Here is a 23,897-nt window from a genome sequence, read left to right on the forward strand (position 1 = left end):
ACTTAGGGTACCGTCACACAGTGCCATTTTGATCGCTACATGTAGATGAAAAAACTCCGGCTCACTATGAAGTCCAAATGAGATTATGGTTTATTTTCCAGCCAGCAAAATATGCTATAACATAAGATTTCCAAAAAAAGGACGTTTTCTGTACACTTTAACGGACATACACTTTCTTTCTCAACGTTTCGGCTAAGGAAGCCTTTCTCAAGAGATTAAATGTCCTTCTGAAAAATACATAAGGATAACATAAGTCACTAATATCAAAATAAAGTAAAGGAAAGAGCTGGAGAACATTACATCATGTCTCCCCTGAATAGAGATTAAATGTCATAAGACCCAGAAAAAATTAAACCATAGAGGCTCCTCTAAATAGAGTGTAAAATAATCCATCTATGGAAAAAGACGGAATATTCAGGTAAGTCACCATATACATGAAAAATTGTATGCCATGATATATAATCAGATTGAGTACCCTATATAAGATAATTATTACAAACCGCCATATATGTTACACCAAAAAGTGCAACTAAATCAGCGCTAGAAATCTACCACCACCACGTGTATATATGTGAGAGGAAACATACTTGCGGGTACAGGGAGCCGGGCAAGGAAATCTACTACAAGGGAAAATAAAGCAGAATAAGACAAAAGGAGGGCATTGTCTAATATAAAGGCTGGAAGTGCATCTGTATAAATACCTTATTACACGTCACAGATGAGCGTCGCATAAAGTGCGGAGGGCCAGGGAGCTGTGACCGCCGTCCAGGAAGCATGTGTGCATATGAGCTGGCGTGCGGCCGGTATTTACCTTGTCCGGTGCGATCACTTCCGGGTTGGAGTGTGAGTGAGCCGAAAGAAACCGAAAGTGAAACGAGGTGAGCCGGAGAAAGCCGAAGAAGGTGCGCATGCGCAGTGTGATCCCAGCAGGAACATTATACGCCGCTCGGGTGCTGTAAAGAAAAAAGAAGAAATAATAAATACTGAATAAATAGGCGCTGAATTAGATCTGAATATAAGTAAGAAAAGATATTATGAGTTTGTATAATAATAAAGGTACTCATCTGGAACAAAATGTTGTATCTAGCATCGCATTATATATACACAACAGAGGATATGTTATCATATAGGAACGGAAACCAGATCAAAAGGTGAAACAACAGTTAAAGCACAAGAATAACACAATAAGAGACATGAGACACGAGACTTGACATAATTAATACGAAATTTCATATTCCCTGTTCAAACCAAATGGAAATAAAGTCTGTAGCGTGTAAATCCAGAAGGATTCACGCTCTTTTAGCTTTTTAATTCTGTCACCCCCCCTCCTAGCTACCGGTACATGATCAATTACTTGGTATCTTAATTGCGCTACAGTATGATTATGCTGCGCAAAATGGGCTGGAATAGGCAATAGGGTCCTCCCGCATCGGATGGTGGATTTGTGTTTTGAGATGCGGTCTCGGACATGCTGGGTAGTTTCCCCAACATATCCGAGACCGCAAGGACACTTGATTAAATACACCACAAATGATGAGTTACAAGTGAAATGTCCTCTGATGGGAAACCGTCTACCAGAGCGAGGATGTGAGAAGGAATCGCCCTTCGTTATGTTGGAGCATTGGTGGCACCCTAAACATGGAAAAGTGCCATTACGTGGTGAGGATATAACTCTCTGTATAGGTCCCTTAATACTGGGCCCCACATCCGCCCTGATAAGGTAATCTCTAATGTTAGAGCAACGTTTACTGCAAATAATGGGTTGTGTGTTAAATTCTTTCACCTGTGGATACGCATTTTTGAGGATGTCCCAATGTTGGAGAATGCACTTATTAATGAGAGCATTAAAGGGATGAAACGTACTAACAAATGATAATCTGGGTACTGGTAATGGCGAACCTGTTCTCAATGTGTCCTTTTTGGGGAAGAGAACATGATCGGGATAACCTCTACTTCGAAATTTAGCACTCATTTCTAAGTGTCTAAGGTGACAGGTTTCAGGATTAGACACAATCCTATCGACCCTATCATGTTGGGACTTAGGGAGGGCTCTTTTGATGTGACGAGGATGACAGCTATCATATTTTAAAAGACTATTTTTGTCAGTAGATTTTACAAATAAATCCGTCTCAATGTGTCTACTCATATTGATAGTGACTGTGGTATCCAAGAAATTCATGGTAGTAAAGTCGTATGCTAATGAAAAGGTTAAACCTGGTAAACTCGAATTGAGATCCGTGTGAAAATCCAAAAGTGTATCCACGTCACCGGTCCAAATCAAAAAAATATTGTCTATGTATCGACGCAAATAGGCCGCGTGGGACCTAAAATTGGAATGTGTATAGACAAAGGATGTCTCGAATTGATCCATGAAAATGTTGGCATAGGGGGGTGCCATGTTGGACCCCATGGCAGTCCCCCTCTTTTGAATAAAAAATCGGTCTTCAAAAATGAAGTAGTTACGGGTTAATACCATAGTCAGAGAATCTTTACAAAACTTCAACTGCTGTTCAGAAAAGTCAGTATGACAAGACAAAAAAGACATAAAGGACTCAATTCCGTCGGAATGGCGAATACTAGTGTATAGACTATTGACATCCATGGCAACTAAGAGACATTGGGGAGGCAATTTTTCTATATTTTTGAGGGATGCCAAAAAGTCTGTAGTGTCTCTAAGATAAGATTTGATTTTCGGTACTAGAGGTGATAGAATTTTGTCAAGTGTGATGGCTAGAAGGGATAATAGAGATTCAGTAGAGGCAACGATAGGACGTCCTGGGGGCTTGGATGGATGCTTATGAATTTTGGGGAGAGTGTAGAAAACCGGAGTGACCGGATGTTGTTTAATAAGAAACTCCCCCAATTTAGTATCAATAGTACCCATAGTGGTATAGTAAGTAACTAGGTCCTTAATCTCCTTACCTATTTCAAAAGTAGGATTATGACTTATGGGCTCGTATGTGTCCGAATCACTAAGTTGTGTCTTAATTTCATTCATGTAATAATCCCTAGCCAGTACCACTATTGAACCCCCCTTATCAGCCGGTTTTATTATAATGTGTTTATTTTCTTTAAGAGATGACAAGGCCTTAGTTTCTTCTATAGTGAGGTTGTGTTTAACATGATAATCACCCTTCTCAATGGATTCCAACACCTTCTTTACATCATTTTTAACAAAGTCTATATATGTTTCTACTGGATGGTAGATATGTGGAGGTTGAAATGAACTGCGTAACCGTAAATTTAGGGCGTGTAAAGTAAATTCCGAACTGTCATGATCAGATAAAGTAGAAGGAGCTGCCAAGATCTTAGAAAAATGGGCTTTAAGCCAGACATTTCTGAAGAAACGGTGTAATTCCTGATCTAATTGAAAAGAATTGAAACGAGGGACTGGACAAAAACTCAGTCCTTTCTGTAACACAGTCATTTCAGAGGGGGAAAGACACGTTGACGAGATGTTGTAGACAATATTGTCAATGATACCTGTGACCTGGTTGCCATTCGGCGTTGTTCTGGACCGTGTCCGTTGCCCCCTCCTCGTTTTCCTCTGTAAGTACGTCCTGGACGTTGCTCTGAAAAAGTTGAGCGTGAAGTGCCGAAATCGCTCTCCGAGCTGGTAGAGAGTGGGCTGTAGTCCCGTCTTGTTGGTCTCCGATATCTGGAATAGGTGGAAGATTGCCATTTATAAACTTGGTTACTCCTGTAATCTTCGGTGTCACGTAAGAATTTATTCCGTTTCCGAATTTGCAAATTTTCTCTTAAGTCAGCTACAGTCTTGTCCACTTTGTCTTTCAATGACTTGAAATCCTCCGGTGATGATGTACTCCTGAGTTGTTGCTCCGTCGACGTAATTTTTAAATTCAATTCTGTAATCTCTTTCTGTAAGAAATCAATAGTCAAGACTATTAAGTCCATGGAACACTTATTCAAAATCGCTTCAAATTTGCCACAATAATCAGAATTGTCCTGGAACAAGGTGGGTCTCAGAGGAACTCTGAGACCCCAGGGTATACGTTGGACCCGATGATATTCTGCCAAGGTGATACTGTGCAGATCTAAAGCTGTAAAGCGTTTTAAGTCCTTTTCAAAATCCCTGGTCCGTAACTCCTCCGAGAGAGTATGCAAGAAAGTCCCAGATGTGGTAATTTGAGAAACAATATTAGAAGCCTCCTCCTTTGATCGCTACGACGGTACGATTCGTGACGTTCCAGCGATATCTATACAATATCGCTGTGTCTGACACGCAGCAGCGATCAGGGATCCTGCTGAGAATCGTACGTCGTAGCAGATCGTTTGGAACATTCTTTCGTCGCTGGATCTCCCGCTGTCATCGCTGGATCGGTGTGTGTGACACCGATCTCGCTTGTCACCAGAGTAAACATCGGGTTACTAAGCGCAGGGACGCGCTTAGTAACCCGATGTTTACCCTGGTTACCAGCGTAAATGTAAAAAAAAAAACAGTACATACTTACATTCCGGTGTCCGTCAGGTCCCTTGCCGTCTGCTTCCTGCACTCACTGACGGCCGGCCGTAAAGTGAAAGCAGAGCACAGCGGTGACGTCACCGCTGTGCTGTGCTTTCACTTTACGGCCGGCAGTCAGTGAGTGCGGGAAGCAGACGGCAAGGGACAGACACCGGAATGTAAGTATGTACTGTTTTTTTTTTTTTACGCTGGTAACCAGGGTAAACATCGAGTTACTAAGCGCGGTTCTGCGCTTAGTAACCCGATGTTTACCCTGGTTAGCCGGGGACCTCGGCATCATTGGTCGCTGGAGAGCTGTCTGTGTGACAGCTCCCCAGCGACCACACTACGATTTACCAACGATCACGGCCAGGTCGTATCGCTGGTCGTGATCGTTGGTAAATCGTATAGTGTGACGGTACCCTTAGTCCACGTGCCTTCATTGTTTGCCTGGTACAGCTCTGTACATTCTGCAGTAGCTGTGAATTTCACTTGAATGGTGCTGAACTACAGAGATTTACTGTATGCCTTGCTTGTTACACAATTTTCTGCCCCCTTCAATCAACTGAAAATTACGGGTGCCAGCTTGTCTGATCAACATTAATAAGTCTGCAGTCACTCTGTGTAACTTCAAACTTATGAATCTGTAGGGAGATATACCGGGCTAGTCATATCTCTCTCGTGTCAGGGTCGGAACTGTCAGGGCTGCCACCATTGTTGCCGGGGGAAGCACTTTCTGAATGGAAGAGACCTTTGCACCTGACTGTAGGGGGCAGGTCTGAGATAAAAGGGAAGGGGCGGGCCAGGACAGGGTCTTTGGCGGGAAGACAGCTGAAGGTTGACTCCCTCTCTGCAGACCGACACCAACGAGCAGGACCACGTTGCACTCTCATCCCCCACGCATATAGGCTGTGTACCTCCAGAGACCATTACTCCTACTGTCTCCGACGTTACTAGTAAAAACAGGTCTATACCGCTGGCTGCTGCCGGCGTGCGACACAGTACCCTCCCGACGGTGCACCCTGAAGCAAGTACCACGGCCTCCGCTCCTGGATTTCGTTCACCAATCTCGGTGCCACATATAACCACTCAAGCAGTTCCTTGTTCCAGGGCCACAAAACTACATATGGAAAGGCCAGGATATGTCGCTGCCATTAAAAGACATTGCTTCACCTTTCTCTGGGATCAGTTCAGAGACTTCTCGCCTTCAACAACACCTAATGATATCCACCACATATGACCATGAAGAAAATAAACAACACACCAAAGAACTACCTTCACACAAGGTCAATAAAATATGATTAAACTTTATTATAAACAAAAAAGTAATGGATGCTAATGGGTACACACCTAAAACACAGGAATAAGGTGGGCAACCCAGGTCAGAGCTCCATAAATAGTAGAATCACAATATAACTTAAGGTATGACAATACATGTAACCCTTGTGCAAATGACCATGTGCAAACATGCAAGTAATAGAAAAATAGGTAAAGGTAATAACAGTGTAAACGTTCAGAACAATACAAATAATGATGGTATAGTTACCAAATGAAGCACTCCTGGGGGCCCACCACACCCGACGCGCGTTTCGCACCGAAATGCTTTGACCCCCAGTTATCAATATAGTATAATGCATCCCATACTCCCCCATATTGTATAAAGCACCCCAATAGTACTCAATATAGTAAAATACACTCCCCATAGTATAATGTACCCCATGGTATTTCGTATAGTATAATGCACTCCCTATAGTCCTCTATACAGTATAATGCACTCCTCATAGTCCACAATATAGTATAATGCACTCCCATTGTCATCCATACACTATAATGCAGTCCCCATATAGTACATATAGTATAATTCACTCCATAGTCCTTGATAGAGTATAATGCAGTCCTCATATTCAACATAAAGTGTAATGTACATCACATAGTCCTCGATAGAGTATAATGCAGCCCCACAGAGTATAATCCAGCCCCATCTAGCATAATGCAGCCCCATAGAGTACAAATAGTATAATGCAGCCCCACAGAGTATAATCCAGCCCCATATAGCATAATGCAGCCCCATAGAGTACAAATAGTATAATGCAGTCCCCATAGTCCTGCAGTATTATGGCCACTATGTACTCACTGATTTAAAAGAAAAATACAATACTCATCTCTACCCATTCTCCCAATGCTCCGATCTCTGCAGCACGTCTCCTCAGCAGCTCCACTGCCCAGCACAGTGTGGCGAGGGATGAAGTGATGTCATCGCTCCCGCTGCATCAGATGTAAATGGACTATGATGGTTGAGCCAGCATCACCTGATGCTCTCTCCTCCATCATTGCATTAAACTGTATTGGCATCTATGATGCCAATACAGTTGAATGCATGCTGTTGGGGTAGTGGGTGGCGCTGGTTCACGGGCCCTATAGCGACAGCGTGGTGTGCCCCTATTAAAGGCATGCCACTGGCTAGGGGCCCCTGCAGGAATAGGGGTCCTAGGCAAATGCCTAAAATGCCTGACCCTAATGCCAGCCCTGGGTGCATCAAAATAATATCATCAATGCAATAACTGGCACAGGCATGCGTTAACATGGGGACACTAGTTGGCCACTAAACTAATTCTGTAATCAGTCCACTGACCGGCCCCAGTAATTGTTCTGCCTGCAGGACCTTGATGTCCTTAACTTTACAGCAGTGGAGGCCGCCATAGGCATAGAATCATGCTGTATTATAATAATAATAATAATGTTGTACCCTTTGAAAACATTCCCTTTTTAGTCAGAGTACATATTCCCCTTTTCTGTTACAAAATATACCTCTAGTATGCATTTCCCTTAGTCTAGGGTCAGACGAAGATACAACCAAGAGAATTGGTCTGATTATGCAAATAACACTCAGATCAAACACTGATCAGAGATTGATCAGAATCTCATCATAGTGTGATCTCAGATGAGAGGACCGTAGCACGCTGTGAGTAGAAGATGGAGAAGAAAATGTCTCCCATCATTTCCATTCTGTCAGTCTGCGGAAATCGAACTGCACTCAGAAGTCATCCGAGAGCAGTCTGATGATTTCCACAGATTCATTGACTATCATGGCCGAGTGCATTCCGAATATGTTGGACATGCTGTGATTTGTTCCTCGGATCGACTTAGTCCAAGGAAAAAATCTGACATGTGCACGGCCCCATAGAATAACATTGTTCCGAGTGCGATCTGATGTTTTATCGGACAGATAGGAGTGTGAGTGAGCGCATATAGCAGCAGTAAATATTTCTCTTTTGTCAGAGCATTTGCCCCTAATATACATGTTTCTCTGTGTCAGAGCCTCATTACACAGAGAGTATACCCTAGTAGGCTTGATAAGGAGATAATAGATACTGGTATAAATGCCGTTCTTGTAATGTCTCCGTTTGTCCTAGCTCTCCACGCTGTGTATTGCAGGTAGTGGACTGGCATACATTATCTCGGCTCCGGCTGGGTTGATGTAAGGTCTGCCGCCTCACTAGGTCCATTCAGGTCATTCCGTTGTTCTGAGGTGACTGTTCCCTGCCTGTATTTCAGGTATGTCACTCACTACGTAAACATATACGGCAAACAGCGCTCGCTGAAAGTCGTCTTTCAGAATGTCATACGGATTGGGGCCAGCAGCTGTGGAAACAAATATCGGGAAGAAGCGCAGATCACTTAGGACACGGGTTACACCATGACACAAGCAGAAGACATACGAGGTCACAGAAATGCTGAGGTAATAGCATTTCCCCAGTCCACTCACTACGTGGTAAACGATCCCTCTAGTCTCTGCGCCAATGTAAATGTTCCATAGATTAGGCTTTTACATTTTTATGCTCCCCAGAGTTATCTTCAAATCTGCTGCTTTTATTACTAATTTCCATAGCATCTCGAAATTACAGAAACATATTTTTTCCTAAATTCAACTTTTTCCCTATTCTTCGTCCTAGGGCAATGAATGTTAATAAATAGTTTTTATTTCTTTTTATAAGGTCAAGGAACCTTGATTCTAACTGCTGGGATTTCTTACCAGGCTGTCTACCCTAGTTCTGAGTAAATGAAGCATCTTCCCGTATGTGCCTATGAAAAGCCACATTATGCTAGAATACTACAACTCCCATGCTGCTCTACGGTCCTTATAGGAACCTGTCAATAAGGTACAGTATGTGCCTGCAAATATAGGGTTAAGATAGATATCGTTAAAACCCTAATGCACGGCTAATGGGAGGAAATGCATTTATTCTTCCTGTAGTTACTTGCTGTCCGTCATAGGGGCATGTAAGAAGCAGTTACAATGGCCACAAAATCCCTGACACTTTGACAGCTTGTCCTGTAGCTTTTAGGTGCAGAGTAAGCTGTCAATCACCGTGCCAGTGAGAGATGACAGCCGCTACTCACAGTAAGAAGAGCCGTACTTATAACTATGCCCTCATGACTGAAAGTGAGCCATGCATTAAGGCGGCCAGGCAGCATTTTACCTGCAGATTAAACTCATTACTGCAGGTAAATCGTGTCACCCAACGTGACAGATCCCCTTTACAGTAAGTGTTATCCACGTCAGAGTTACTGCTCAACTTGCTGGTCCTCAAGGTCCAACATCTGGGAAGCAGTAGTATGCACCATCCATGAGCCTTCTGCTCAGCACATCATGGGTGAGGGTTCACATAATCAAAATTTGGTGTAGAGCAGTACAGTACATGTAGCGCAGGTAGAGAGCAGTACTGTATATGTAAAGGTGAGGAGCGCCACAGTACATGTAGTGCAGGTAGAGAGATGCACAATACATGTATTGCAGGTAAAGAGCAGTGCCGTACATGTAATGCAGGTGAAGAGCAGCATAGTACATATAGTACAGGTAGAGAGCAGTACTGTACATGTAATACAGGTGGAGAGCAGCATAGTACATATAGTACAGGTAGAGAGCAGTACTGTACATGTAATGCAGGTAAAGAGCAGTACCGTACATGTAATGCAGGTAAAGAGCAGTACCGTACATGTAATGCAGGTAAAGAGCAGTACCGTACATGTAATGCAGGTAAAGAGCAGTACCGTACATGTAATGCAGGTGAAGAGCAGCATAGTACATATAGTACAGGTAGAGAGCAGTACTGTACATGTAATACAGGTGGAGAGCAGCATAGTACATATAGTACAGGTAGAGAGCAGTACTGTACATGTAATGCAGGTAAAGAGCAGTACCGTACATGTAATGCAGGTAAAGAGCAGTACCGTACATGTAATGCAGGTAAAGAGCAGTACCGTACATGTAATGCAGGTAAAGAGCAGTACCGTACATGTAATGCAGGTAAAGAGCAGTACCGTACATGTAATGCAGGTGAAGAGCAGTGCCGTACATGTAATGCAGGTGAAGAGCAGCATAGTACATATAGTACAGGTAGAGAGCAGTACTGTACATGTAATACAGGTGGAGAGCAGTACAGTACATATAGTGCAGGTAGAGAGCAGTACTGCACATGTAATACAGGTGGGGAGTAGCACAGTACATGTAGTACAGGTAGATAGAAGCACAATACATGTATTGCAGGTTAAGAGCAGTACCGTACATGTAATACAGATGAAGAGCAGCATAGTACATATAGTACAGGTAGAGAGCAGTACTGTACATGTAATACAGGTGGGGAGTAGCACAGTACATGTAGTACAGGTAGAGAGCAGTACTGTACATGTAATACAGGTGGAGAGCAGCATAGTACATATAGTACAGGTAAAGAGCAGTACTGTACATGTAATACAGGTGGAGAGCAGCACAGTACAGGTAGAGAGCAGTACTGTACATGTAATATAGGTGGGGAGTAGCACAGTACATGTAGTACAGGTAGAGAGCAGTACTGTACATGTAATACAGGTGGGGAGTAGCACAGTGCATGTAGTACAGGTAGAGAGCAGTACTGTACATGTAATACAGGTGGGGAGTAGCACAGTACATGTAGTGCAGGTAGAGAGCAGTACTGTACATGTAATACAGGTGGGGAGCAGTACAGTACATATAGTACAGGTAGAGAGCAGTACTGCACATGTAATACAGGTGGGGAGTAGCACAGTACATGTAGTGCAGGTAGAGAGCAGTACTGTACATGTAATACAGGTGGGGAGCAGTACAGTACATATAGTACAGGTAGAGAGCAGTACTGTACATGTAATACAGGTGGGGAGTAGCACAGTACATATAGTACAGGTAGAGAGCAGTACTGTACATGTAATACAGGTGGGGAGTAGCACAGTACATGTAGTACAGGTAGGGAGCAGTACTGTACATGTAATACAGGTGGGGAGTAGCACAGTACATATAGTACAGGTAGAGAGCAGTACTGTACATGTAATACAGGTGAAGAGCAGCACAGTACATGTAGTGCAGGTAGAGAGCAGTACTGTACATGTAATACAGGTGGAGAGCAGTACAGTACATATAGTACAGGTAGAGAGCAGTACTGCACATGTAATACAGGTGGGGAGTAGCACAGTACATGTAGTACAGGTAGAGAGCAGTGCCGTACATGTAATGCAGGTGAAGAGCAGCATAGTACATATAGTACAGGTAGAGAGCAGTACTGTACATGTAATACAGGTGGAGAGCAGCATAGTACATATAGTACAGGTAGAGAGCAGTACTGTACATGTAATGCAGGTAAAGAGCAGTACCGTACATGTAATGCAGGTAAAGAGCAGTACCGTACATGTAATGCAGGTGAAGAGCAGTACCGTACATGTAATGCAGGTAAAGAGCAGTACCGTACATGAAATGCAGGTGAAGAGCAGTACAGTACATATAGTGCAGGTAGAGAGCAGTACTGCACATGTAATACAGGTGGGGAGTAGCACAGTACATGTAGTACAGGTAGATAGAAGCACAATACATGTATTGCAGGTAAAGAGCAGTACCGTACATGTAATACAGATGAAGAGCAGCATAGTACATATAGTACAGGTAGAGAGCAGTACTGTACATGTAATACAGGTGGGGAGTAGCACAGTACATGTAGTACAGGTAGAGAGCAGTACTGTACATGTAATACAGGTGGAGAGCAGTACAGTACATATAGTGCAGGTAGAGAGCAGTACTGCACATGTAATACAGGTGGGGAGTAGCACAGTACATGTAGTACAGGTAGATAGAAGCACAATACATGTATTGCAGGTAAAGAGCAGTACCGTACATGTAATACAGATGAAGAGCAGCATAGTACATATAGTACAGGTAGAGAGCAGTACTGTACATGTAATACAGGTGGGGAGTAGCACAGTACATGTAGTACAGGTAGAGAGCAGTACTGTACATGTAATACAGGTGGAGAGCAGTACAGTACATATAGTGCAGGTAGAGAGCAGTACTGCACATGTAATACAGGTGGGGAGTAGCACAGTACATATAGTACAGGTAGATAGAAGCACAATACATGTATTGCAGGTAAAGAGCAGTACCGTACATGTAATACAGATGAAGAGCAGCATAGTACATATAGTACAGGTAGAGAGCAGTACTGTACATGTAATACAGGTAAAGAGCAGTACCGTACATGTAATGCAGGTGAAGAGCAGTACCGTACATGTAATGCAGGTAAAGAGCAGTACCGTACATGTAATGCAGGTGAAGAGCAGCATAGTACATATAGTACAGGTAGAGAGCAGTACTGTACATGTAATACAGGTGGAGAGCAGCATAGTACATATAGTACAGGTAGAGAGCAGTACTGTACATGTAATGCAGGTAAAGAGCAGTACCGTACATGTAATGCAGGTAAAGAGCAGTACCGTACATGTAATGCAGGTAAAGAGCAGTACCGTACATGTAATGCAGGTAAAGAGCAGTACCGTACATGAAATGCAGGTGAAGAGCAGTACAGTACATATAGTGCAGGTAGAGAGCAGTACTGCACATGTAATACAGGTGGGGAGTAGCACAGTACATGTAGTACAGGTAGATAGAAGCACAATACATGTATTGCAGGTAAAGAGCAGTACCGTACATGTAATACAGATGAAGAGCAGCATAGTACATATAGTACAGGTAGAGAGCAGTACTGTACATGTAATACAGGTGGGGAGTAGCACAGTACATGTAGTACAGGTAGAGAGCAGTACTGTACATGTAATACAGGTGGAGAGCAGTACAGTACATATAGTGCAGGTAGAGAGCAGTACTGCACATGTAATACAGGTGGGGAGTAGCACAGTACATGTAGTACAGGTAGATAGAAGCACAATACATGTATTGCAGGTAAAGAGCAGTACCGTACATGTAATACAGATGAAGAGCAGCATAGTACATATAGTACAGGTAGAGAGCAGTACTGTACATGTAATACAGGTGGGGAGTAGCACAGTACATGCAGTACAGGTAGAGAGCAGTACTGTACATGTAATACAGGTGGAGAGCAGCATAGTACATATAGTACAGGTAAATTGCAGTACTGTACATGTAATACAGGTGGAGAGCAGCACAGTACAGGTAGAGAGCAGTACTGTACATGTAATATAGGTGGGGAGTAGCACAGTACATGTAGTACAGGTAGAGAGCAGTACTGTACATGTAATACAGGTGGAGAGCAGCACAGTACAGGTAGAGAGCAGTACTGTACATGTAATACAGGTGGGGAGCAGTACAGTACATATAGTACAGGTAGAGAGCAGTACTGTACATGTAATACAGGTGGGGAGTAGCACAGTACATGTAGTGCAGGTAGAGAGCAGTACTGTACATGTAATACAGGTGGGGAGTAGCACAGTACATGTAGTGCAGGTAGAGAGCAGTACTGTACATGTAATACAGGTGGAGAGCAGTACAGTACATATAGTACAGGTAGAGAGCAGTACTGCACATGTAATACAGGTGGGGAGTAGCACAGTACATGTAGTACAGGTAGAGAGCAGTGCCGTACATGTAATGCAGGTGAAGAGCAGCATAGTACATATAGTACAGGTAGAGAGCAGTACTGTACATGTAATACAGGTGGAGAGCAGCATAGTACATATAGTACAGGTAGAGAGCAGTACTGTACATGTAATGCAGGTAAAGAGCAGTACCGTACATGTAATGCAGGTAAAGAGCAGTACCGTACATGTAATGCAGGTAAAGAGCAGTACCGTACATGTAATGCAGGTAAAGAGCAGTACCGTACATGTAATGCAGGTAAAGAGCAGTACCGTACATGTAATGCAGGTGAAGAGCAGTGCCGTACATGTAATGCAGGTGAAGAGCAGCATAGTACATATAGTACAGGTAGAGAGCAGTACTGTACATGTAATACAGGTGGAGAGCAGTACAGTACATATAGTGCAGGTAGAGAGCAGTACTGTACATGTAATACAGGTGGAGAGCAGTACAGTACATATAGTACAGGTAGAGAGCAGTACTGCACATGTAATACAGGTGGGGAGTAGCACAGTACATGTAGTACAGGTAGATAGAAGCACAATACATGTATTGCAGGTAAAGAGCAGTACCGTACATGTAATACAGATGAAGAGCAGCATAGTACATATAGTACAGGTAGAGAGCAGTACTGTACATGTAATACAGGTGGGGAGTAGCACAGTACATGTAGTACAGGTAGAGAGCAGTACTGTACATGTAATACAGGTGGAGAGCAGCATAGTACATATAGTACAGGTAAATTGCAGTACTGTACATGTAATACAGGTGGAGAGCAGCACAGTACAGGTAGAGAGCAGTACTGTACATGTAATATAGGTGGGGAGTAGCACAGTACATGTAGTACAGGTAGAGAGCAGTACTGTACATGTAATACAGGTGGGGAGTAGCACAGTACATGTAGTGCAGGTAGAGAGCAGTACTGTACATGTAATACAGGTGGGGAGCAGTACAGTACATATAGTACAGGTAGAGAGCAGTACTGTACATGTAATACAGGTGGGGAGTAGCACAGTACATGTAGTGCAGGTAGAGAGCAGTACTGTACATGTAATACAGGTGGAGAGCAGTACAGTACATATAGTACAGGTAGAGAGCAGTACTGCACATGTAATACAGGTGGGGAGTAGCACAGTACATGTAGTACAGGTAGAGAGTAGCACAATACATGTATTGCAGGTAAAGAGCAGTACCGTACATGTAATACAGATGAAGAGCAGCATAGTACATATAGTACAGGTAGAGAGCAGTGCCGTACATGTAATACAGGTGAAGAGCAGCACAGTACATGTAGTACAGGTAGAGAGAAGTAACATAGTAACATAGTAACATAGTTAGTAAGGCCGAAAAAAGACATTTGTCCATCCAGTTCAGCCTATATTCCATCATAATAAATCCCCAGATCTACGTCCTTCTACAGAACCTAATAATTGTATGATACAATATTGTTCTGCTCCAGGAAGACATCCAGGCCTCTCTTGAACCCCTCGACTGAGTTCGCCATCACCACCTCCTCAGGCAAGCAATTCCAGATTCTCACTGCCCTAACAGTAAAGAATCCTCTTCTATGTTGGTGGAAAAACCTTCTCTCCTCCAGACGCAAAGAATGCCCCCTTGTGCCCGTCACCTTCCTTGGTATAAACAGATCCTCAGCGAGATATTTGTATTGTCCCCTTATATACTTATACATGGTTATTAGATCGCCCCTCAGTCGTCTTTTTTCTAGACTAAATAATCCTAATTTCGCTAATCTATCTGGGTATTGTAGTTCTCCCATCCCCTTTATTAGTTTTGTTGCCCTCCTTTGTACTCTCTCTAGTTCCATTATATCCTTCCTGAGCACCGGTGCCCAAAACTGGACACAGTACTCCATGTGCGGTCTAACTAGGGATTTGTACAGAGGCAGTATAATGCTCTCATCATGTGTATCCAGACCTCTTTTAATGCACCCCATGATCCTGTTTGCCTTGGCAGCTGCTGCCTGGCACTGGCTGCTCCAGGTAAGTTTATCATTAACTAGGATCCCCAAGTCCTTCTCCCTGTCAGATTTACCCAGTGGTTTCCCGTTCAGTGTGTAATGGTGATATTGATTCCCTCTTCCCATGTGTATAACCTTACATTTATCATTGTTAAACCTCATCTGCCACCTTTCAGCCCAAGTTTCCAACTTATCCAGATCCATCTGTAGCAGAATACTATCTTCTCTTGTATTAACTGCTTTACATAGTTTTGTATCATCTGCAAATATCGATATTTTACTGTGTAAACCTTCTACCAGATCATTAATGAATATGTTGAAGAGAACAGGTCCCAATACTGACCCCTGCGGTACCCCACTGGTCACAGCGACCCAGTTAGAGACTATACCATTTATAACCACCCTCTGCTTTCTATCACTAAGCCAGTTACTAACCCATTTACACACATTTTCCCCCAGACCAAGCATTCTCATTTTGTGTACCAACCTCTTGTGCGGCACGGTATCAAACGCTTTGGAAAAATCGAGATATACCACGTCCAATGACTCACCGTGGTCCAGCCTATAGCTTACCTCTTCATAAAAACTGATTAGATTGGTTTGACAGGAGCGATTTCTCATAAACCCATGCTGATATGGAGTTAAACAGTTATTCTCATTGAGATAATCCAGAATAACATCCCTCAGAAACCCTTCAAATATTTTACCAACAATAGAGGTTAGACTTACTGGCCTATAATTTCCAGGTTCACTTTTAGAGCCCTTTTTGAATATTGGCACCACATTTGCTATGCGCCAGTCCTGCGGAACAGACCCTGTCGCTATAGAGTCACTAAAAATAAGAAATAATGGTTTATCTATTACATTACTTAGTTCTCTTAGTACTCGTGGGTGTATGCCATCCGGACCCGGAGATTTATCTATTTTAATCTTATTTAGCCGGTTTCGCACCTCTTCTTGGGTTAGATTGGATACCCTTAATATAGGGTTTTCATTGTTTCTTGGGATTTCACCTAGCATTTCATTTTCCACCGTGAATACCGTGGAGAAGAAGGTGTTTAATATGTTAGCTTTTTCCTCGTCATCTACAACCATTCTTTCCTCACTATTTTTTAAGGGGCCTACATTTTCAGTTTTTATTCTTTTACTATTGATATAGTTGATGAACAGTTTGGGATTAGTTTTACTCTCCTTAGCAATGTGCTTCTCTGTTTCCTTTTTGGCAGCTTTAATTAGTTTTTTAGATAAAGTATTTTTCTCCCTATAGTTTTTTAGAGCTTCAATGGTGCCATCCTGCTTTAGTAGTGCAAATGCTTTCTTTTTACTGTTAATTGCCTGTCTTACTTCTTTGTTTAGCCACATTGGGTTTTTCCTATTTCTAGTCCTTTTATTCCCACAAGGTATAAACCGCTTACACTGCCTATTTAGGATGTTCTTAAACATTTCCCATTTATTATCTGTATTCTCATTTCTGAGGATATTGTCCCAGTCTACCAGATTAAGGGCATCTCTAAGCTGTTCAAACTTTGCCTTCCTAAAGTTCAATGTTTTTGTGACTCCCTGACAAGTCCCCCTAGTGAAAGACAGGTGAAACTGCACAATATTGTGGTCGCTATTTCCTAGATGCCCGACCACCTGCAGATTTGTTATTCTGTCAGGTCTATTAGATAGTATTAGGTCTAAAAGTGCTGCTCCTCTGGTTGGATTCTGCATCAATTGTGAAAGATAATTTTTCTTGGTTATTAGCAGAAACCTGTTGCCTTTATGGGTTTCACAGGTTTCTGTTTCCCAGTTAATATCTGGGTAGTTAAAGTCCCCCATAACCAGGACCTCATTATGGGTTGCAGCTTCATCTATCTGCTTTAGAAGTAGACTTTCCATGGTTTCTGTTATATTTGGGGGTTTGTAACAGACCCCAATGAGAATTTTGTTACCATTTTTCCCTCCATGAATTTCAACCCATATGGACTCGACATCCTCATTCCCTTCGCTAATATCCTCCCTTAAAGTGGACTTTAGACAAGACTTTACATAGAGACAAACCCCTCCTCCTCTCCGATTTTTACGATCCTTTCTAAACAGACTGTAACCCTGTAAGTTAACTGCCCAGTCATAGCTTTCATCTAACCATGTCTCGGTTATTCCCACTATGTCAAAGTTACCTGTAGATATTTCTGCTTCTAGTTCTTCCATCTTGTTTGTCAGGCTTCTGGCGTTTGCAAGCATGCAGTTTAGAGGATTTTGTTTTGTTCCAATCTCCTCACTGTGTATTGTTTTAGAAATGTTCTTACCTCCCTTCTGAGTATGTTTTCCTGGGTCGTCTTTGTTCGAGTCTAATGTTTTTCTTCCCGTCCCCTCTTCTTCTAGTTTAACGCCCTCCTGATGAGTGTAGCGAGTCTTCTGGCGAATGTGTATTTCCCAGGTTTGTTGAGGTGTAGTCCGTCTCTGGCGAGGAGTCCATCGTACAAGTAATTCACACCGTGGTCCAGGAATCCGAATCCTTGTTGTCTGCACCATCGTCTTAGCCAGTTGTTTGCATCAAGGATCCTGTTCCATCTCCTGGTGCCATGCCCATCTACTGGAAGGATAGAAGAAAAAACTACCTGTGCATCCAGTTCCTTTACTTTCTTCCCCAACTCTTCAAAGTCCTTGCAGATTGTCGGTAGGTCCTTCCTTGCCGTGTCATTGGTGCCAACATGTATCAGAAGAAATGGGTGGACGTCCTTGGAGCTGAAGAGCTTTGGTATCCTATCGGTCACATCCTTGATCATCGCACCTGGAAGGCAGCATACTTCTCTTGCAGTTATGTCCGGTCTGCAGATGGCTGCTTCTGTGCCTCTCAGTAGTGAGTCTCCCACCACCACCACTCTTCGTTGCTTCTTGGCTGTACTTTTTGCTGTCACTTGTTGCTGTGTGCCCTTTTCTTTTTTGCTTGCTGGTATTGCTTCATTCTTAGGTGTGCCATCTTCATCCTCTACAAAGATTTGATATCGGTTCTTCAGTTGTGTGGTTGGTGATTTCTCCATGGTCTTCTTGCTTCTTTTGGTCACATGCTTCCACTCATCTGCTTTTGGAGGTTCTCTGACACTTTTTGCACCTTCTGTGACCAGTAGAGATGCTTCTGTTCTGTCTAGAAAGTCTTCATTCTCTTTGATGAGTTTCAAAGTTGCTATTCTTTCTTCCAGACCCCGCACCTTTTCTTCTAAAAGGGCCACTAGTCTACACTTCTGACAGGTGAAATTGGATTCTTCTTCTGGTCGATCTGTGAACATGTAGCACATGCTGCAGCTCACCATGTAGGTTGTCACATCTGCCATGTTGCTCCTAGATCCTGCTGACTTGCTGTGTGTTTTCCTTCTTGTGTAATCTACTCAGCCAAGCTCTCTTGCAATAATGTCCTACAGGCAAAAATTCGGTTTGGTGATGCTTTCGAAGCAGCTGGTCCCGGCTGTACCCAACGATCTTCTAGCTTAGGGAGACTTCGCTTCTCCCAGAAGGCACCTGGAATATGCAAATTAGCCTCCTGAAGCTTGAATCCCTGGTTTGGTGATGCTTTCGAAGCAGCTGGTCCCGGCTGTACCCAACGATCTTCTAGCTTAGGGAGACTTCGCTTCTCCCAGAAGGCACCTGGAATATGCAAATTAGCCTCCTGAAGCTTGAATCCCTGGTTTGGTGATGCTTTCGAAGCAGCTGGTCCCGGCTGTACCCAACGATCTTCTAGCTTAGGGAGACTTCGCTTCTCCCAGAAGGCACCTGGAATATGCAAATTAGCCTCCTGAAGCTTGAATCCCTGGTTTGGTGATGCTTTCGAAGCAGCTGGTCCCGGCTGTACCCAACGATCTTCTAGCTTAGCGAGACTTCGCTTCTCCCAGAAGGCACCTGGAATATGCAAATTAGCCTCCTGAAGCTTGAATCCCTGGTTTGGTGATGCTTTCGAAGCAGCTGGTCCCGGCTGTACCCAACGATCTTCTAGCTTAGGGAGACTTCGCTTCTCCCAGAAGGCACCTGGAATATGCAAATTAGCCTCCTGAAGCTTGAATCCCTGGTTTGGTGATGCTTTCGAAGCAGCTGGTCCCGGCTGTACCCAACGATCTTCTAGCTTAGGGAGACTTCGCTTCTCCCAGAAGGCACCTGGAATATGCAAATTAGCCTCCTGAAGCTTGAATCCCTGGTTTGGTGATGCTTTCGAAGCAGCTGGTCCCGGCTGTACCCAACGATCTTCTAGCTTAGGGAGACTTCGCTTCTCCCAGAAGGCACCTGGAATATGCAAATTAGCCTCCTGAAGCTTGAATCCCTGGTTTGGTGATGCTTTCGAAGCAGCTGGTCCCGGCTGTACCCAACGATCTTCTAGCTTAGGGAGACTTCGCTTCTCCCAGAAGGCACCTGGAATATGCAAATTAGCCTCCTGAAGCTTGAATCCCTGGTTTGGTGATGCTTTCGAAGCAGCTGGTCCCGGCTGTACCCAACGATCTTCTAGCTTAGGGAGACTTCGCTTCTCCCAGAAGGCACCTGGAATATGCAAATTAGCCTCCTGAAGCTTGAATCCCTGGTTTGGTGATGCTTTCGAAGCAGCTGGTCCCGGCTGTACCCAACGATCTTCTAGCTTAGGGAGACTTCGCTTCTCCCAGAAGGCACCTGGAATATGCAAATTAGCCTCCTGAAGCTTGAATCCCTGGTTTGGTGATGCTTTCGAAGCAGCTGGTCCCGGCTGTACCCAACGATCTTCTAGCTTAGGGAGACTTCGCTTCTCCCAGAAGGCACCTGGAATATGCAAATTAGCCTCCTGAAGCTTGAATCCCTGGTTTGGTGATGCTTTCGAAGCAGCTGGTCCCGGCTGTACCCAACGATCTTCTAGCTTAGGGAGACTTCGCTTCTCCCAGAAGGCACCTGGAATATGCAAATTAGCCTCCTGAAGCTTGAATCCCTGGTTTGGTGATGCTTTCGAAGCAGCTGGTCCCGGCTGTACCCAACGATCTTCTAGCTTAGGGAGACTTCGCTTCTCCCAGAAGGCACCTGGAATATGCAAATTAGCCTCCTGAAGCTTGAATCCCTGGTTTGGTGATGCTTTCGAAGCAGCTGGTCCCGGCTGTACCCAACGATCTTCTAGCTTAGGGAGACTTCGCTTCTCCCAGAAGGCACCTGGAATATGCAAATTAGCCTCCTGAAGCTTGAATCCCTGGTTTGGTGATGCTTTCGAAGCAGCTGGTCCCGGCTGTACCCAACGATCTTCTAGCTTAGGGAGACTTCGCTTCTCCCAGAAGGCACCTGGAATATGCAAATTAGCCTCCTGAAGCTTGAATCCCTGGTTTGGTGATGCTTTCGAAGCAGCTGGTCCCGGCTGTACCCAACGATCTTCTAGCTTAGGGAGACTTCGCTTCTCCCAGAAGGCACCTGGAATATGCAAATTAGCCTCCTGAAGCTTGAATCCCTGGTTTGGTGATGCTTTCGAAGCAGCTGGTCCCGGCTGTACCCAACGATCTTCTAGCTTAGGGAGACTTCGCTTCTCCCAGAAGGCACCTGGAATATGCAAATTAGCCTCCTGAAGCTTGAATCCCTGGTTTGGTGATGCTTTCGAAGCAGCTGGTCCCGGCTGTACCCAACGATCTTCTAGCTTAGGGAGACTTCGCTTCTCCCAGAAGGCACCTGGAATATGCAAATTAGCCTCCTGAAGCTTGAATCCCTGGTTTGGTGATGCTTTCGAAGCAGCTGGTCCCGGCTGTACCCAACGATCTTCTAGCTTAGGGAGACTTCGCTTCTCCCAGAAGGCACCTGGAATATGCAAATTAGCCTCCTGAAGCTTGAATCCCTGGTTTGGTGATGCTTTCGAAGCAGCTGGTCCCGGCTGTACCCAACGATCTTCTAGCTTAGGGAGACTTCGCTTCTCCCAGAAGGCACCTGGAATATGCAAATTAGCCTCCTGAAGCTTGAATCCCTGGTTTGGTGATGCTTTCGAAGCAGCTGGTCCCGGCTGTACCCAACGATCTTCTAGCTTAGGGAGACTTCGCTTCTCCCAGAAGGCACCTGGAATATGCAAATTAGCCTCCTGAAGCTTGAATCCCTGGTTTGGTGATGCTTTCGAAGCAGCTGGTCCCGGCTGTACCCAACGATCTTCTAGCTTAGGGAGACTTCGCTTCTCCCAGAAGGCACCTGGAATATGCAAATTAGCCTCCTGAAGCTTGAATCCCTGGTTTGGTGATGCTTTCGAAGCAGCTGGTCCCGGCTGTACCCAACGATCTTCTAGCTTAGGGAGACTTCGCTTCTCCCAGAAGGCACCTGGAATATGCAAATTAGCCTCCTGAAGCTTGAATCCCTGGTTTGGTGATGCTTTCGAAGCAGCTGGTCCCGGCTGTACCCAACGATCTTCTAGCTTAGGGAGACTTCGCTTCTCCCAGAAGGCACCTGGAATATGCAAATTAGCCTCCTGAAGCTTGAATCCCTGGTTTGGTGATGCTTTCGAAGCAGCTGGTCCCGGCTGTACCCAACGATCTTCTAGCTTAGGGAGACTTCGCTTCTCCCAGAAGGCACCTGGAATATGCAAATTAGCCTCCTGAAGCTTGAATCCCTGGTTTGGTGATGCTTTCGAAGCAGCTGGTCCCGGCTGTACCCAACGATCTTCTAGCTTAGGGAGACTTCGCTTCTCCCAGAAGGCACCTGGAATATGCAAATTAGCCTCCTGAAGCTTGAATCCCTGGTTTGGTGATGCTTTCGAAGCAGCTGGTCCCGGCTGTACCCAACGATCTTCTAGCTTAGGGAGACTTCGCTTCTCCCAGAAGGCACCTGGAATATGCAAATTAGCCTCCTGAAGCTTGAATCCCTGGTTTGGTGATGCTTTCGAAGCAGCTGGTCCCGGCTGTACCCAACGATCTTCTAGCTTAGGGAGACTTCGCTTCTCCCAGAAGGCACCTGGAATATGCAAATTAGCCTCCTGAAGCTTGAATCCCTGGTTTGGTGATGCTTTCGAAGCAGCTGGTCCCGGCTGTACCCAACGATCTTCTAGCTTAGGGAGACTTCGCTTCTCCCAGAAGGCACCTGGAATATGCAAATTAGCCTCCTGAAGCTTGAATCCCTGGTTTGGTGATGCTTTCGAAGCAGCTGGTCCCGGCTGTACCCAACGATCTTCTAGCTTAGGGAGACTTCGCTTCTCCCAGAAGGCACCTGGAATATGCAAATTAGCCTCCTGAAGCTTGAATCCCTGGTTTGGTGATGCTTTCGAAGCAGCTGGTCCCGGCTGTACCCAACGATCTTCTAGCTTAGGGAGACTTCGCTTCTCCCAGAAGGCACCTGGAATATGCAAATTAGCCTCCTGAAGCTTGAATCCCTGGTTTGGTGATGCTTTCGAAGCAGCTGGTCCCGGCTGTACCCAACGATCTTCTAGCTTAGGGAGACTTCGCTTCTCCCAGAAGGCACCTGGAATATGCAAATTAGCCTCCTGAAGCTTGAATCCCTGGTTTGGTGATGCTTTCGAAGCAGCTGGTCCCGGCTGTACCCAACGATCTTCTAGCTTAGGGAGACTTCGCTTCTCCCAGAAGGCACCTGGAATATGCAAATTAGCCTCCTGAAGCTTGAATCCCTGGTTTGGTGATGCTTTCGAAGCAGCTGGTCCCGGCTGTACCCAACGATCTTCTAGCTTAGGGAGACTTCGCTTCTCCCAGAAGGCACCTGGAATATGCAAATTAGCCTCCTGAAGCTTGAATCCCTGGTTTGGTGATGCTTTCGAAGCAGCTGGTCCCGGCTGTACCCAACGATCTTCTAGCTTAGGGAGACTTCGCTTCTCCCAGAAGGCACCTGGAATATGCAAATTAGCCTCCTGAAGCTTGAATCCCTGGTTTGGTGATGCTTTCGAAGCAGCTGGTCCCGGCTGTACCCAACGATCTTCTAGCTTAGGGAGACTTCGCTTCTCCCAGAAGGCACCTGGAATATGCAAATTAGCCTCCTGAAGCTTGAATCCCTGGTTTGGTGATGCTTTCGAAGCAGCTGGTCCCGGCTGTACCCAACGATCTTCTAGCTTAGGGAGACTTCGCTTCTCCCAGAAGGCACCTGGAATATGCAAATTAGCCTCCTGAAGCTTGAATCCCTGGTTTGGTGATGCTTTCGAAGCAGCTGGTCCCGGCTGTACCCAACGATCTTCTAGCTTAGGGAGACTTCGCTTCTCCCAGAAGGCACCTGGAATATGCAAATTAGCCTCCTGAAGCTTGAATCCCTGGTTTGGTGATGCTTTCGAAGCAGCTGGTCCCGGCTGTACCCAACGATCTTCTAGCTTAGGGAGACTTCGCTTCTCCCAGAAGGCACCTGGAATATGCAAATTAGCCTCCTGAAGCTTGAATCCCTGGTTTGGTGATGCTTTCGAAGCAGCTGGTCCCGGCTGTACCCAACGATCTTCTAGCTTAGGGAGACTTCGCTTCTCCCAGAAGGCACCTGGAATATGCAAATTAGCCTCCTGAAGCTTGAATCCCTGGTTTGGTGATGCTTTCGAAGCAGCTGGTCCCGGCTGTACCCAACGATCTTCTAGCTTAGGGAGACTTCGCTTCTCCCAGAAGGCACCTGGAATATGCAAATTAGCCTCC

General features: G+C 44.8%; 1 long non-coding RNA gene across 1 annotated transcript in view; it reads left to right on the forward strand.

The window, feature by feature from the left end:
• The first annotated feature begins 8,083 nt into the window (after positions 1-8,083).
• Positions 8,084-23,897, forward strand: part of LOC138673992 (uncharacterized) — a 34,799-nt gene continuing 18,985 nt past the window's right edge. The window contains exons 1-2 of the long non-coding RNA XR_011320413.1: positions 8,084-8,201; positions 8,458-8,622. This is a non-coding gene — a long non-coding RNA (uncharacterized lncRNA). The remainder of the gene's footprint in view (positions 8,202-8,457; positions 8,623-23,897) is intronic.

The sequence above is a fragment of the Ranitomeya imitator genome, chromosome 4, assembly GCF_032444005.1.
Source record: "Ranitomeya imitator isolate aRanImi1 chromosome 4, aRanImi1.pri, whole genome shotgun sequence".
NCBI classification, from domain to species: Eukaryota; Metazoa; Chordata; class Amphibia; order Anura; family Dendrobatidae; genus Ranitomeya; species Ranitomeya imitator.